This window comes from Hipposideros armiger, unplaced genomic scaffold, assembly GCF_001890085.2.
Source record: "Hipposideros armiger isolate ML-2016 unplaced genomic scaffold, ASM189008v1 scaffold_32, whole genome shotgun sequence".
Classification (NCBI taxonomy): domain Eukaryota; kingdom Metazoa; phylum Chordata; class Mammalia; order Chiroptera; family Hipposideridae; genus Hipposideros; species Hipposideros armiger.
In genome coordinates this window covers 5629982-5642484 of record NW_017731382.1, presented here as the reverse complement: position 1 = coordinate 5642484, position 12503 = coordinate 5629982, and positions in this window count along the sequence as shown.

Here is a 12503-nt window from a genome sequence, read left to right as displayed (position 1 = left end):
TTGGATGTCCCCCACACACCATCTATTCCATCCAGCCACAGTGCGGACAGAGGGTCAGTACCTGCACCACACCAAGACCAAAGCAGAGGGGAGAAGGGTGCTGCAGGACTGTGGCAGGAAGAACTGAGGGCGTAGCATGTGCCACCCACTGGGCCTGCACCCTCCCCTTTCATCCTTACCACCCGCCAAGAGGTGGGTACCATTAACCCCATTTCACAGACAAGGAAACTCAGACACAGAGAGATGAAGTCACTTGCCCAGGGCACACAGCTGGGGTCAGAGGCAGGATTTAAACCCAAGTCCCAGCCCAGGACCAAAACGTGAGTGCGTGCAGTTACCCACATGGTCTCCTGGGAGCAGGAGGGACTGAAAGACGTAATTCAGAATGAGAAATACACTCTCTAAATTCACATCCCTTTCCCAACACACACAGAAACATAAAAACACTGTGATTTTTTCCCCTCCCCAAATGTCTTCGCTCCAATTAAAGAATATTAAGTTGCAAAGAGGAAACGGGAGGTTGGGGGCTGTGGGATATGCAAGTAATAGGGAAGCCATATAATTCAGAGCGAAACTGATTTAAAATTTGGCTAAAATTTTTTATGCTTGCATATTTCACACTTACAGCATACTTTAGTCTTATTTACAGTTTTGATTAAATTTATCCTTCGGTACTTTACATAGTATACAAAAATATAGTTTTATGTAAATATTTCTCAGGGAGATCTGTAAAAGTGTCTTTTATAATTGATATGACATTTCAAAATACAGAGTCAGTGTTTCATAATCAGATACATTTCTTGGACTTAATGTTAGAAGGCACCTCGCATGTATATTTACTAGTTTTTAATTATCTCATTACCTATAGTTGTGAGTATCTCTGATTTACCCAGACAGGAGATCTGGGGAGTAATAAATTTGAAGTTACTGAATAATTTTCATTTATCTTTGCCTAAGACTTTTCTCCTTCTTAGGCTAATGTGGGGAGAGGGAGAGGGAAAGAGAGAAAGAGAGAATCTTAGCCATGTTCTCATACCACCAATGGACAGTGATTCTTCTGCAGTGAAACCTTGCTTGGCCATAAAGTTGAGAAATGCAGCGAATGTCAGGACTTGCATATTTAAACCCATGTGACTGAAAATAAATACGTAGAAGTATGATATGTCAGACTTAATGTTTCTCCATGTCGCTGGTATCTATTACCCTTAAAACGGCAGTGGTGAGAGAGCTACTTGAACATGGCTGACGCCTGTGTTCTCCACATTTGAAAATGAGGGGGTGACTCTCCTGGCCAAACACTTTGCATTTCCTGGCACTATGTGGTTGTCTTTCAAATGCTCTATGCTGTAGGTGGATACATTGTCAATAACAAAATTCTATTCTTTAAAGCCACCACATTTGTGGTAAGTTGACACAGCAGCAACAGGAAACGATGACAGTGGACAATGACAAATGATCCGATTTGCGTTTGGGGAACGTTTTCTAGCAATGGTTTGGAGTGGAAGCAGAGACGTGGGAGAGTATTGAAGCAGCTCGGTTGACAAATGATGGTGGTTTGCACCAGGAATTGGGTCATGGGCTTGGAGCAGGGTTCCTCAGCCTTGGCGCTGCTGACATTTTGACCAGAATTGTGTTGTTGTTGGGGGCTTTCCCATACATTGTAGGGTGAGTTGAGCAGCTTTCCTGTCCCCCACCTCCTAGGTGCCAGCAGCACCTCCCTCCAGGTGTGACAACCAAAACTGTCTCCAGACATTGCCAAATATCCTCTGGGGCACAACTGCCCAGGGTGAGGGCTTATGAACTAGAGAAAACTGAACAGATTGCATTGGTATATAAGGTGGACCTTACAGGACGGGTTGTCCTACCCTATGTTTTCAAAGTTTCATCTTTGTAATCAAGTTCTATTTTTGAAGTCCTAGAATCATTCCCCAGGAGGCAATGAGAGTTTCCTTCCTCTAACCTGCCCTACCCCTCATTCCCCCTTCCCATGGGCAGGAGCACATACGGCCACCATCATTCTTCAGCCGCAGGGCAGCTGGGGTCGAAGGCCATGTGTCCTCAGAGCGGAGGTGTGGCTCGGTCCAGGACCTGGAATTGAGAGGCCGGAGCACGGCTTCCAGGAACAGAATGCCGTAGGTTCAGGTCAAGCACGGTCTTTCCCTTTGGTTCTTCTGCTTTTTATTGTTTTTAGTAATAGCTTTATTGAGATGTGATTCGCATATCATAATATTCATCCTTTTAAAGGGTACAGTTCCTCAGTTTTCAGTGTACGCACAAGGCTCTGCGCCCCTCACCTCTGTCTAACTCCAGAACATTTTCGTCACCCCACAAAGAAGCCTCATACCCACCAGCAGTCACCTCCCACACCGCTCTTCATCCAGCCCCTGGCAACCATTCATCTACTCTCTGTCTCCACAGATTTGCCAACTCTGAACACTGCATATAAATGCAAGCATATTTTATACAAATGTCTTTTGTGTCTGGCTTCTTTCACTTAGCAGAATGCTTTCGAGGTTGGCATTCTTTTTAATGGCTGACTAGTACTCCACTATACAGACACACATTTGCGTATGCATTCGTCAGCTGATGGACATTCGGCTTGCTTTCACTTCCCTTTGATTCCTAGTGATGAGTTCATCGCCTGGATGTGATGGTGTCAACTGCGCCCTTTCATGGTATAAACATATTAACAGCTTCCAGCCTGACCCACGTCTGAAGTAAAGGAAACATTCGTTCTTTTATTCCACACATATTACTAAGTACCTAACGGATGTCAGCCTTCCGGCTCTCTGTTAGGTCCTGGGGAAACGATGATAAACAAAGCCAAGCCTCTGCTCTCAGGGATATTCCATTTGGGGTGGTGGTGGGGGGAGGGGGGACAGAAAATCCTGCTCTCAGGGATATTCCATTCTAGCAGGGCGGGGGGCGGGGCAGTGGACAGGAAATGAACACACTGGGCAAGAAGACGATTCGTTTACTCAGCCCCCTTGGATATTTGCCACATGCAGGCACCTCACCCGTGCTGGGTAGACACGAATGGAGCAGGAACAGCACTTATCTTCCTTATGCTCAGGACTTGCATATTTAAACCTGCACCACTGAAAGTGAATCCACAAACATCTGATACCTCAGACTTAATGTTTCTAGATTCCACTGGTAACTATTACCATTAAAAAGGTGGGGTGGTGTTTTCCCTGGAAAGCCCGGATGCACAATTGTGATAGGATGTGCTGGGGACCATAATAAACATCTGAACAGGAGATAGTAGCGGGATAAAAGAGAGCAGGAAAGGCTTCAGAGAGGAGAGGCACTGTGAACGGGGCCCTGAGGGCACTGGTGTCTGGGGGTGGGGACCGGGAAGCAGGACCCCGTGGGAGAAAGGGGAAGGTGGCGTCTTCATGCTGCAAAGCACCAGCCTCACCTCGTCTGGCCTCTCTCAGTCTGAATGTGGGATTCCTTCCTGGCAAACCCAGCCAGAGTTCAGCTATACTCCATTCTTTATGATGGTCAAGTTCAAAGCAGCTCGGCAATATTGGGGAGCCACTATGGACCATCCAAATAATTTGTCTTATTTTATTTCAAGTCAACCCGAAATGAAAAATATTTTTACACAAAGCACAGTAATTTATGCAGCAACCACTGCATAATGAACAGGTTCAATAATAGATAATTACATGGAAAGTACTCAAATGCTAACTATGTACTTTTAAAATGTTGCAAAAGTAGGTTCATAATTAAATTATAATTACAAGTAAAAATCGAGACAATGATTATTCCCTGAGAAATCTGCACATTTTTATTTCTGGGGCTGTGCGCAGCTTCTCTCACACTCTGATTCATTTCTTTTGTCGGTAGCTCCACTCTGATCCAACTTGTTTTGCATGATGGATTTTAAATTTAAAATTAACTAAAATTATCTTGCAGATTACTAATTACCATATACAATGATTTCAATAGAATACCCAGGTTGCCATTAAAAGGCAGTTTGTGAACATATAAGTTGGAAACTGTGAGAGATTTATAGTGAGGGAAAGGGTAACACTGGCTAAACATCAAGCAGACATTGAACCACTGGCAGAAACTGAGAAAGTTTTCAAACAAGTTGTGAAATACGGGGAAGGGTACACATAGCTGTGAATGTGGCAAAGCTACAGAACTTTCCAGAAGTTTGTATTACTTAGAACTTGTCCTTTTGCAAGTGAAAGAAACATACCCAAATTGGCCAAAGGGGAGAGAGAGACAGAACGAGAGAGTGAGGGCAAGTGAGAGAGAGAGAGAGAGAGAGAGAGAGGCTTAATTATTCATAAATCCAAAAAAAGTTTAAGTATAACTTCACTTCAGGCCTGGCTGTATCTAGAATCTGAAATAATATCATCAGGGTTTAACTTCTTGCTCTCTCCAGCCCCAAACCTGCTTTTCCTTGTGGTCACTTTTTTCTCAGCCTGGCACTGTCCACAAGTTGGAAACTGGCTGCCAGCAGCACTAGACTCACAGCCTCAAAGCTGAGGAAGCCCCGTGGAAGATGAATGCTTCTTTCCCAAGAGCGTCAGCAAAAGTCCCAAGTCTCAATCTCATTGGTTCAAAGGAAGTCAACTGCGTTCCCTGAACCAATCTCTGTGCTAATTAGGGCAACGCCGTATCTCATTGGCCAAATCTAAGGTACACGCCCTCCTCTGGAGGTAGGGTGGAGTCACGCACTAATATATAAGGGGTGAGATTCCTGAGGCAAAATTGAGCTGTTGCTCCCAGAAGAAACAGGAAGAGATGACTGAATGCCAAAAGCTCTCTGGATGAATAACCAACTAGCCTGACTTTGTCCCCATTCTCTGCTCCTCTCTCCCTGCCTCGTAATTAAATAAAAGAGTTTCCATCTCTGTTCAGCTATTCCTTTCCCTAGAATGATTCCTCTTGTCATCCAGTCAAATCTACTCATTTCAACCAACATATTCTTTAAAAACTGGGCTAGAGAATTTTTTTTTTTTTTAAGATTTTCATTGGGGAATTGGGGGGATGGGAACAGACAAGTTGCTGTCCTTTTGTTCTTCAGTCTAGTTGTGGAGGACGTTGCTTCACTGGCCCAAGTTGGCACCATCATTGCGTTCTTCCCAGGTGAGGCAGATCAGTCGCCGGCTTCTGGACGGCTGCTCACGGCGGCTGCTGGCCGCTCACGCTGGCTGCTGGCCGCTCACTGCGGCTGCTGGCTGCTCACACTGGCTGCTGGCTACACACGGTAGCCCATGGCAACCCACTGCCACAGGGGCTGCAGCCTACACCGTCGCCGGTGACTCACAGTAGCCCAGCTCCAGAATGAGCTGTTGTCCAGCATCTTAGCTGTGGAGGTCAGTGTCACTGGCCCTCTGGTGTCCCAAGCCAGTTCTTAACCATCGCGCCACTCGGCCGGCCCATGAGAATTTTTTTAAAATACAGGTCTGATCATGTTACTATCTCTCTATCACCATTTCAAACCCTAACTTTTTACTATGGTAATATTCAAACATACACAAAGTAGAGGAAATAATATAATGAACTGCCATAAGTGTATCACACAGCTTCAAAAATTATAACCATTTGCCAAGTTTATTCTGTCTATAACCTCAATCCTCTGCATTTTTTTTTGCCAGAGGATTTTTAAAGCAAATCTCCAATGTCATGTCACTTGTCATAATACATCAGCATGAATCTTTAATAATTATAAAAACATAACCACCATTGTCAGCTTTATACCTATCAGTATTAACAATTTCTTAATATCATCTATGAGTCCATATTCATATTTCCCCTTGATAGACTCAAAGATGTCTTTCTACAGTTGGTTTGTTTGAAAAACAAAGTCCATGCATTGCATTTAGTTGTCATGATGCATAAGGCCCTTTTACTCTATATCAATTTCTTCCCTACTTTTTGTTATTGGAGTCATTGATTTGTTGGAGAGCCAGACTAGGTCATTAGTCCTGCTGAATGTCTCACATTCTGGATTTGGCTGGGTGCCTCCTGGGGGTGATGTGTAGCCTGTTCCCCACTCCCTTTTACTTCCTGGCACCTGGCAGGTTGATGTTTGGTAAACAAACCCTTCCCTGCCATGCAGATAAGTGTTTCAGGTATAAAAAGTTATTTTTGGTGGTAGCTCTCTCCTGGTACAGGTTTGCTATCTCGATTCTTTCAGGCAGTTAAGGAGGAGGTACAAAGCTCTTTCCAAGTCTGCTGGGCCTTGGATGTCTTCCTCTCTAAATAGTAAAACATGCCAAACTGGCACATTCTGGAGTTGCCCTCCCTGAACCTCCCTCAGTGGACTCTCCTAAGCTTGAGCTCTTGACCATCAACTTAATTAGACATTGAATCTTATTCCAGAGGAGAGCTACCACTGGGGAAGTTTCCCAATTTTTCACTTTGGAATTTCAAAGATTTGGACATTTCTTTTCAACAGAAGGTTTATATCCTTCCATGTGATCCTAAGCCCCCTTCTTCAGGGCCAATGGCTTGACACTGCAGTGTTCTCAGAAGATAACAAGTACTGTATATATAGATTTGTCATAATAAATTATCAAACTCAAGTGTAATTAGATTGAAGCATGGTACCCAGTCCCCCACAACTGCTTCTCTACATCTTGACGTGATATAAAATAATGCTAGAGCAAATTTTCCTGTGACAATTAACTAATCTGTTTATTTGTTTCTAGTTTTATCTTAATTACAATGCACTTACTACATGCCTTAGCCCAAGTAGCAAACAAGAGTATTAATGAGAGGATAAGTCCTACAATTTGGGGAACACTAAACAAACACACTGGCATGTCTGCTACATCTCTGCTAATGTTCAAACACACTTCATCAAATTTATCAAAACAGCAAATCAAGCTACTACTTAAAAAAATAGTTGGGTTCAAACAGCCGCTCACATCAGAATATTCATTCACTTTGAAGAGTAGCACTCAGTGAAATAGCTTTTAATCAGTTCTGGGGCACTCTAACCTCAGGGGTTCTGAGCAAGCGATGCCTTTATTATGCTGCCAGGAGATCACTGAGGTCCCCAATCGAATTTGAAACCCATTTACTGCACGAGGCCTGTCTAAAGATCAAATGCCAGGTAAAGTCCTCGACCAAGAACAATTAGCAAACTCAGCTCTTCTGCACATCTTTTATCAAAAACAACCATTGGTTTGCTTTCAGGGATTTGTTCCATCTTTATTAAAATCACTTGGGCCCCTCAGAGGGGAGTTGGGGGAATTCTAAGTACTTAGAATTCCATAAGAATGAGCGACCTACACAGTTAGAATTCATGACAAGGCACCTGACCCAACCAACATTTTCATGAGCAGATATAGTAATTAATATTAAACAGGCTTATAAGGGATAGAGTGATCATAACGAAATTATATTTGTTGAACATTTAAATTAAGAAAACAGAAAAATCAAAGCTCTGAGCCAAGCACTGAATGAAGCAGTTGATCTGCATGTTGTCACTCAATCCTTAAATCTACAGAGGAGATGGTACCATTATTATCCCCAATTGACAAACTAGACCAAGGGGCAGAAAGCCATAGCCCATGGTCTGACTCTGGCCCCCCACCTGTGTTTTTAAATAAAGCTTTATGGTAATACAGCCATGCTCATTCACTTAGGAATTGTCTGTGACTGCTTTCTCAGTCAGATGGCAAAGTTGAATAGGTGACATAGAGACCGTCTGGCCCACAAATCCTAAAATATTTACTATCTGACCCTTTACAGAAAGTTTGCCCAACCTCTAGACTAGACATATAAGGCTCAGAAGAGAGGACATAAATGTATAATTACAAACTAGTCTCAGGTCTATAAGAAGGAGAAAAAGAAACAGGAGAAATCAAGACATGAGTAATAGTGTTTGCTCACTGCAAAGTCCTGTGTTTTAAGGCCAGCGAGGGTGTTACCCAGAAGGAGACTTCAGGCTTTCCAAAGCTGTTTTTTCTCCCTCTCTCCTCTCCCGACTACAGCAGGGTGCTTCATTCACACGAATTTGTCTGAACCCTCTGGCACCTTTTCTAATATCCTCCCATGTTTCCTCCTCAAATTCTGGGGCTGGTGACTTTGTGATGTGCTTTCAGACTGATTTCCTCGCTTGGCGTCTCTGATTTGGCATCTTTTCTGCTATTGACTTCGCAGGTCATCTCAGCAGGACCCTGACTCCAGCTTCAATCTGGGCACCAGGTTTTGGCCACCAGCCTAAGAATGCTCTTGTTCCTGACCTTGGCCTGACCTTGGCGTCCACCTCCCCATCGTGGTGCTGATAGCTCACAGGGCCGCCACCGCACCATGAGGGTCAATGCTGAACATCAACTGCATGGATGCATTTTTAAGTGTATTTTCTAAAAAGGAGTTTACACTGCACAAGTAATGCATGGGCTCATTCTGCTTCTAAAAGTTCAAACGTTGTGTATGAGGCTAAATCACTTTAACCACCATGCCTGGACTCATCCCACAACAAGACAGCAATAACACCCAACAGATTGGAAAACTACATTAAAGTTAGAAACACAGAGCATTGGGCACGCTTGCCCTTTCACAGACTGCCAAACAGGAGGGCATTTTGACAGTGTATACTAAAATTAAAAATGTATAGGTTCTATGTCCCAGCAAAGCCATCGCTTGATTTTTGCCCTAGAATAATATTCAAATATGTTGACAAAAGGGCATATACACAGATGTGCTCTGTGCCCTGCTAGTGACAGTACAAATTAGCAACTTTCATATAATTTTAAAATGAGACACAATGAATGGCATTTGCAAGACAGAATTCTAGGTGTGCAAGCCATGTTACTAAAGATTCTTATTTTCCGAATCCTTTCTTTATCATTATTTTTTACTAAATCAGTTATATTCAATGGTAAGGTATAAATACATTAAGTGAGATAAGGAACAAGTGTTAGAGAATTTCTTTTCTCTTCCCTTTGCCCAAACTAATAATAAGTGAATAGGAAAGAAGACTCTAAGAGAATAAGTTTTTCAGAAAAATAATGATGACATTAGTCATTTGAAGTCAAAGAGGTGACTCTTAGTGAAGATGAACTGAGACAACACAGGTCAGAGTGCCTAGAGCCGGCTTGGCATGTCATAGTTTGTCCATAAATATTTAACAGTCCCGGACCTACATCCGTTTTTCTAATATCCTCATTGTATCCTTGCTCTGGTTATCAGCACTCCATGCCAATATCTCCTTCTCTATTAGCTTTAAAACTTACTTTTGTTGGTGGCCTAGCTACAAAAGGTGAGAGCTGAGTAGGATTCACATTCAAATAAAAGCCAAGTGTGACCAACAGGCTCTCTTGTTTGCAGTGAGTCACTGGTGTACCTTTGAGTCCAGATTTTTGGCTGTTTTGCTTTTATTTGCTAAAACAGTCAAATGACTCCGTCTGTACTGGAATAACTAGAGCATCTCTCCTCCCTGGTGACAGAAAAGACATGGAGATGGTGCTCACGTAGAAGGGAGTCAGGCCAGATTTGGGCATGGCCTGACCTGGTGGCTGAGGCTGCAAGTAAATGGCTCTGTGCTGGCTCGCCTATCTCTCGGAGACTGGGGACACCTGGCATACCCAGAAGTGACTTCCCTGGCTGACCATGCCCTCATGGCAGTGACGTCAATTTTATCCCATCTAGTTGCTTGCACACCATGCCCTTTCTATGTGTGCTCAACAGCCACTAACAGTCAAAAGAAAATGGGAGTGAGCTAAGAGAGAAAGAGTCCAGCCATGTGTAGTCACCTTGAAACTCAATGCCTGCACACGAGTCAATGACAAATCCTCCTATTTGAGACCTGCTGTAACTTCACTGACATTATGCTGTTATTATCATGCAACCTTCCTCCTTCAGCCTTTCAAACTTAAAACTCAAAACCTTTTGTCTGGGATTATACACACCTCTCTTGCCCAAACATTTCCCTGTCTTGGTTTTCTCTTGAAGAGCAAACTATTGACCCTGTAAATCATTTATTTATAGAAGCCCTAACTTCTCCAGCACACATCTTGAAACAACAAAAAGTCTTTTCTTTTTAGCCATTGATCTATCAGGAAAGGATAAAATAATTGAGTTCAAATCATTCTGGAATAAAAACTCAATTTCTATCTCCTTATTTTTATATCAGTTTAATGAATTATAGTAATTCCAAAAAGTCAGAGAATGCTGTCTAAAAAAATTGACATGGGAGAAAGCTGTATCTCTGGGCATCAGAAAATTAGTTTTGTTATTGGGAACAAGAAACAGAAACTCCTAATTTGAAAGAGTCATAGCCAAAAAAAAACACTAAAAATCTCTGTTTTTGAGAAGAAACTTCACATGGAATAATTGGGTACTGGTTCCAGTAACTAACGGGGTGTCCCTCTAAGTTTCTGAACTTTTCCTTAGCTCCCATGATCATTTTCTATAAAGTGGAGTCATATTATGTATGCAAATCTAAGTTATAGCTAGCCGCGAACCTAACAACCCCGCCATGTACCACCTGTCACCCCAACACCTGCCAAGGCCTCATGGTTTCTTGTACACACACACACACACACACACACACACAGTCCTGTATTAAGGTTATGAAGGTCTAGCCCTTAAAAAAAAAGAAAGAAACCTTGAAGGCAAGAGAAATATTTTAGGATTCTCCATTTATGCCCTCCTTTTTCGTAGAGGACTGCATGAAAAACCCTTGAACACTCTACAGATGCTGCTCAACTTACGACGGGGTCACATCCCAATAAACTCACCATAAGTTGAAAAGATTATAAGTCAAAAATGCATTGATACACCGAACCTACCGAACAGCAGAACTTAGCCTAGCCCACCGTCAACGTGCTGAGAACACTGATGTTAGCCCCCAGCTGGCCTTCCCATTCTTCTCACCAGAAGCAGGAGACATGATGGGATGCAAAAACACAACACCAAGCCCGGGAACCCAACAAAACTCAAAATTCCAAGTATGGTTTCAGTTGAATGCATATTGCTTTCACACCGTCGTAAAGTCGAAAATTACAAGTAGAACCACCGTAAGTCAGGGACCATCTGTACTTCACAAACAATTCAGAGGGCTTTCAAGGGTAATTCTGACGCTGCCTGATTTGGGCCATTTTGCTTACTGGTTTCAGAACCCACCCAGGGTAAGAGGAACATCACCACCCCCGTCCTGAGGACACCTTGCTCCCGGAGGCCGTTGCCCTTGAGACCGTACAGCTGGTAATGGCAGGGTGGCACTATGTCCCCAGCAGCTACCATAGTGCCTGATACATGACAAGTGTTCAAAATGGATGCTTTGGCTTAAGTGCTACGATGCAAAAACAAAATAAAATAAAATAAACCATGGACCAACCCTAAAGCCCATCAGGAAGGCAATGGCTGAATAAACTGTAGCGTCATCGAAGTACAGAATGCTGTGTAGCTATTTAAAGAAATGAGAGAAGTATACTAGGACTATGTAATAATAGACCACAGAGAAGAAAGAATTCATATATATTATTAATTCTCCTATGTCTATTACTGAGTGAAAAAAAAAAAGTTCCAGGACAACATAAAGGGCATGATGCCATGTATACTAACACATTTTTTAACCCTGCATCATTTCTATGGATGTGCACATGTGCACAAACGGATGATGTCCAGAAGTGTATTCATAACAGACGTTTACCTCTGAGGAGAGTTGGTGAAAGAAGACTCCAGCCTCACATGTAATGCTTTATTTGCTATAAGGAGAATGTACGTCTTTCTTAAACACTTAAAACCACTTGTTAAAACGCACAGAATGGGTGATGATGCCACAGGCCTGCCTCGTTCGGCTCCATTATCAGCGGCCTTGGTCTCAGTGGGGAAAGCAGCGCTGCCCCACAAAGAGCCCCTGGCTCTGTGCTCCAGAGGTGAGGAGACCGATCACCGGAGGTGAACACCACGCCCAAGGTGACAGGATGAGGAAGTAGGAAAGCCAGCTTTACAGTCCATGCAGCCACCCAAGCCTTTGCCCTTAACCATCACCCTGTCACATCTTCCCAGCCCTGGGAGAGGGCACGAAGCCGGGGCAAGAAGCCCTCGGAGAGCCGGGCAGGGCAGAGGTCAAAGGCGCCATGCGGATGCCTAATAGCAGAGGTGGTTGGAAAGCCAGACTGAGGACGAATAAAGAGTTTACACTAAGGTGTGTGGAGGTTGGTTATTAGCCAAGTGGGGCCAGTGAAGGCTTATGAATTATTAGGTGGAGTTCTAAGTTCCAGGCTTCAAGAAGGTTAATTGGGTACAATGGACCAGAGAGGAGAGAGAGAGAGACCGTTTAGACATCCTCTGCTAAGACAGCCTGAGCATGATGTGATAAGGGCTCACATTTGCTGGTAGAAAGAGAGTACGGGTTTGGGATGGCTTAAAAAGAATGCCTCGGGCCGGCCGAATGGCGCGATGGTTAAGAACTGGCTTGGTACGCCAGAGGGCCCCGGTTCGGATCCCACATATGAGGGCCAGTGACACTGCCCTCCACAGCTAAGATGCTGAACAACAGCTCAACCTGGAGCTGGGCT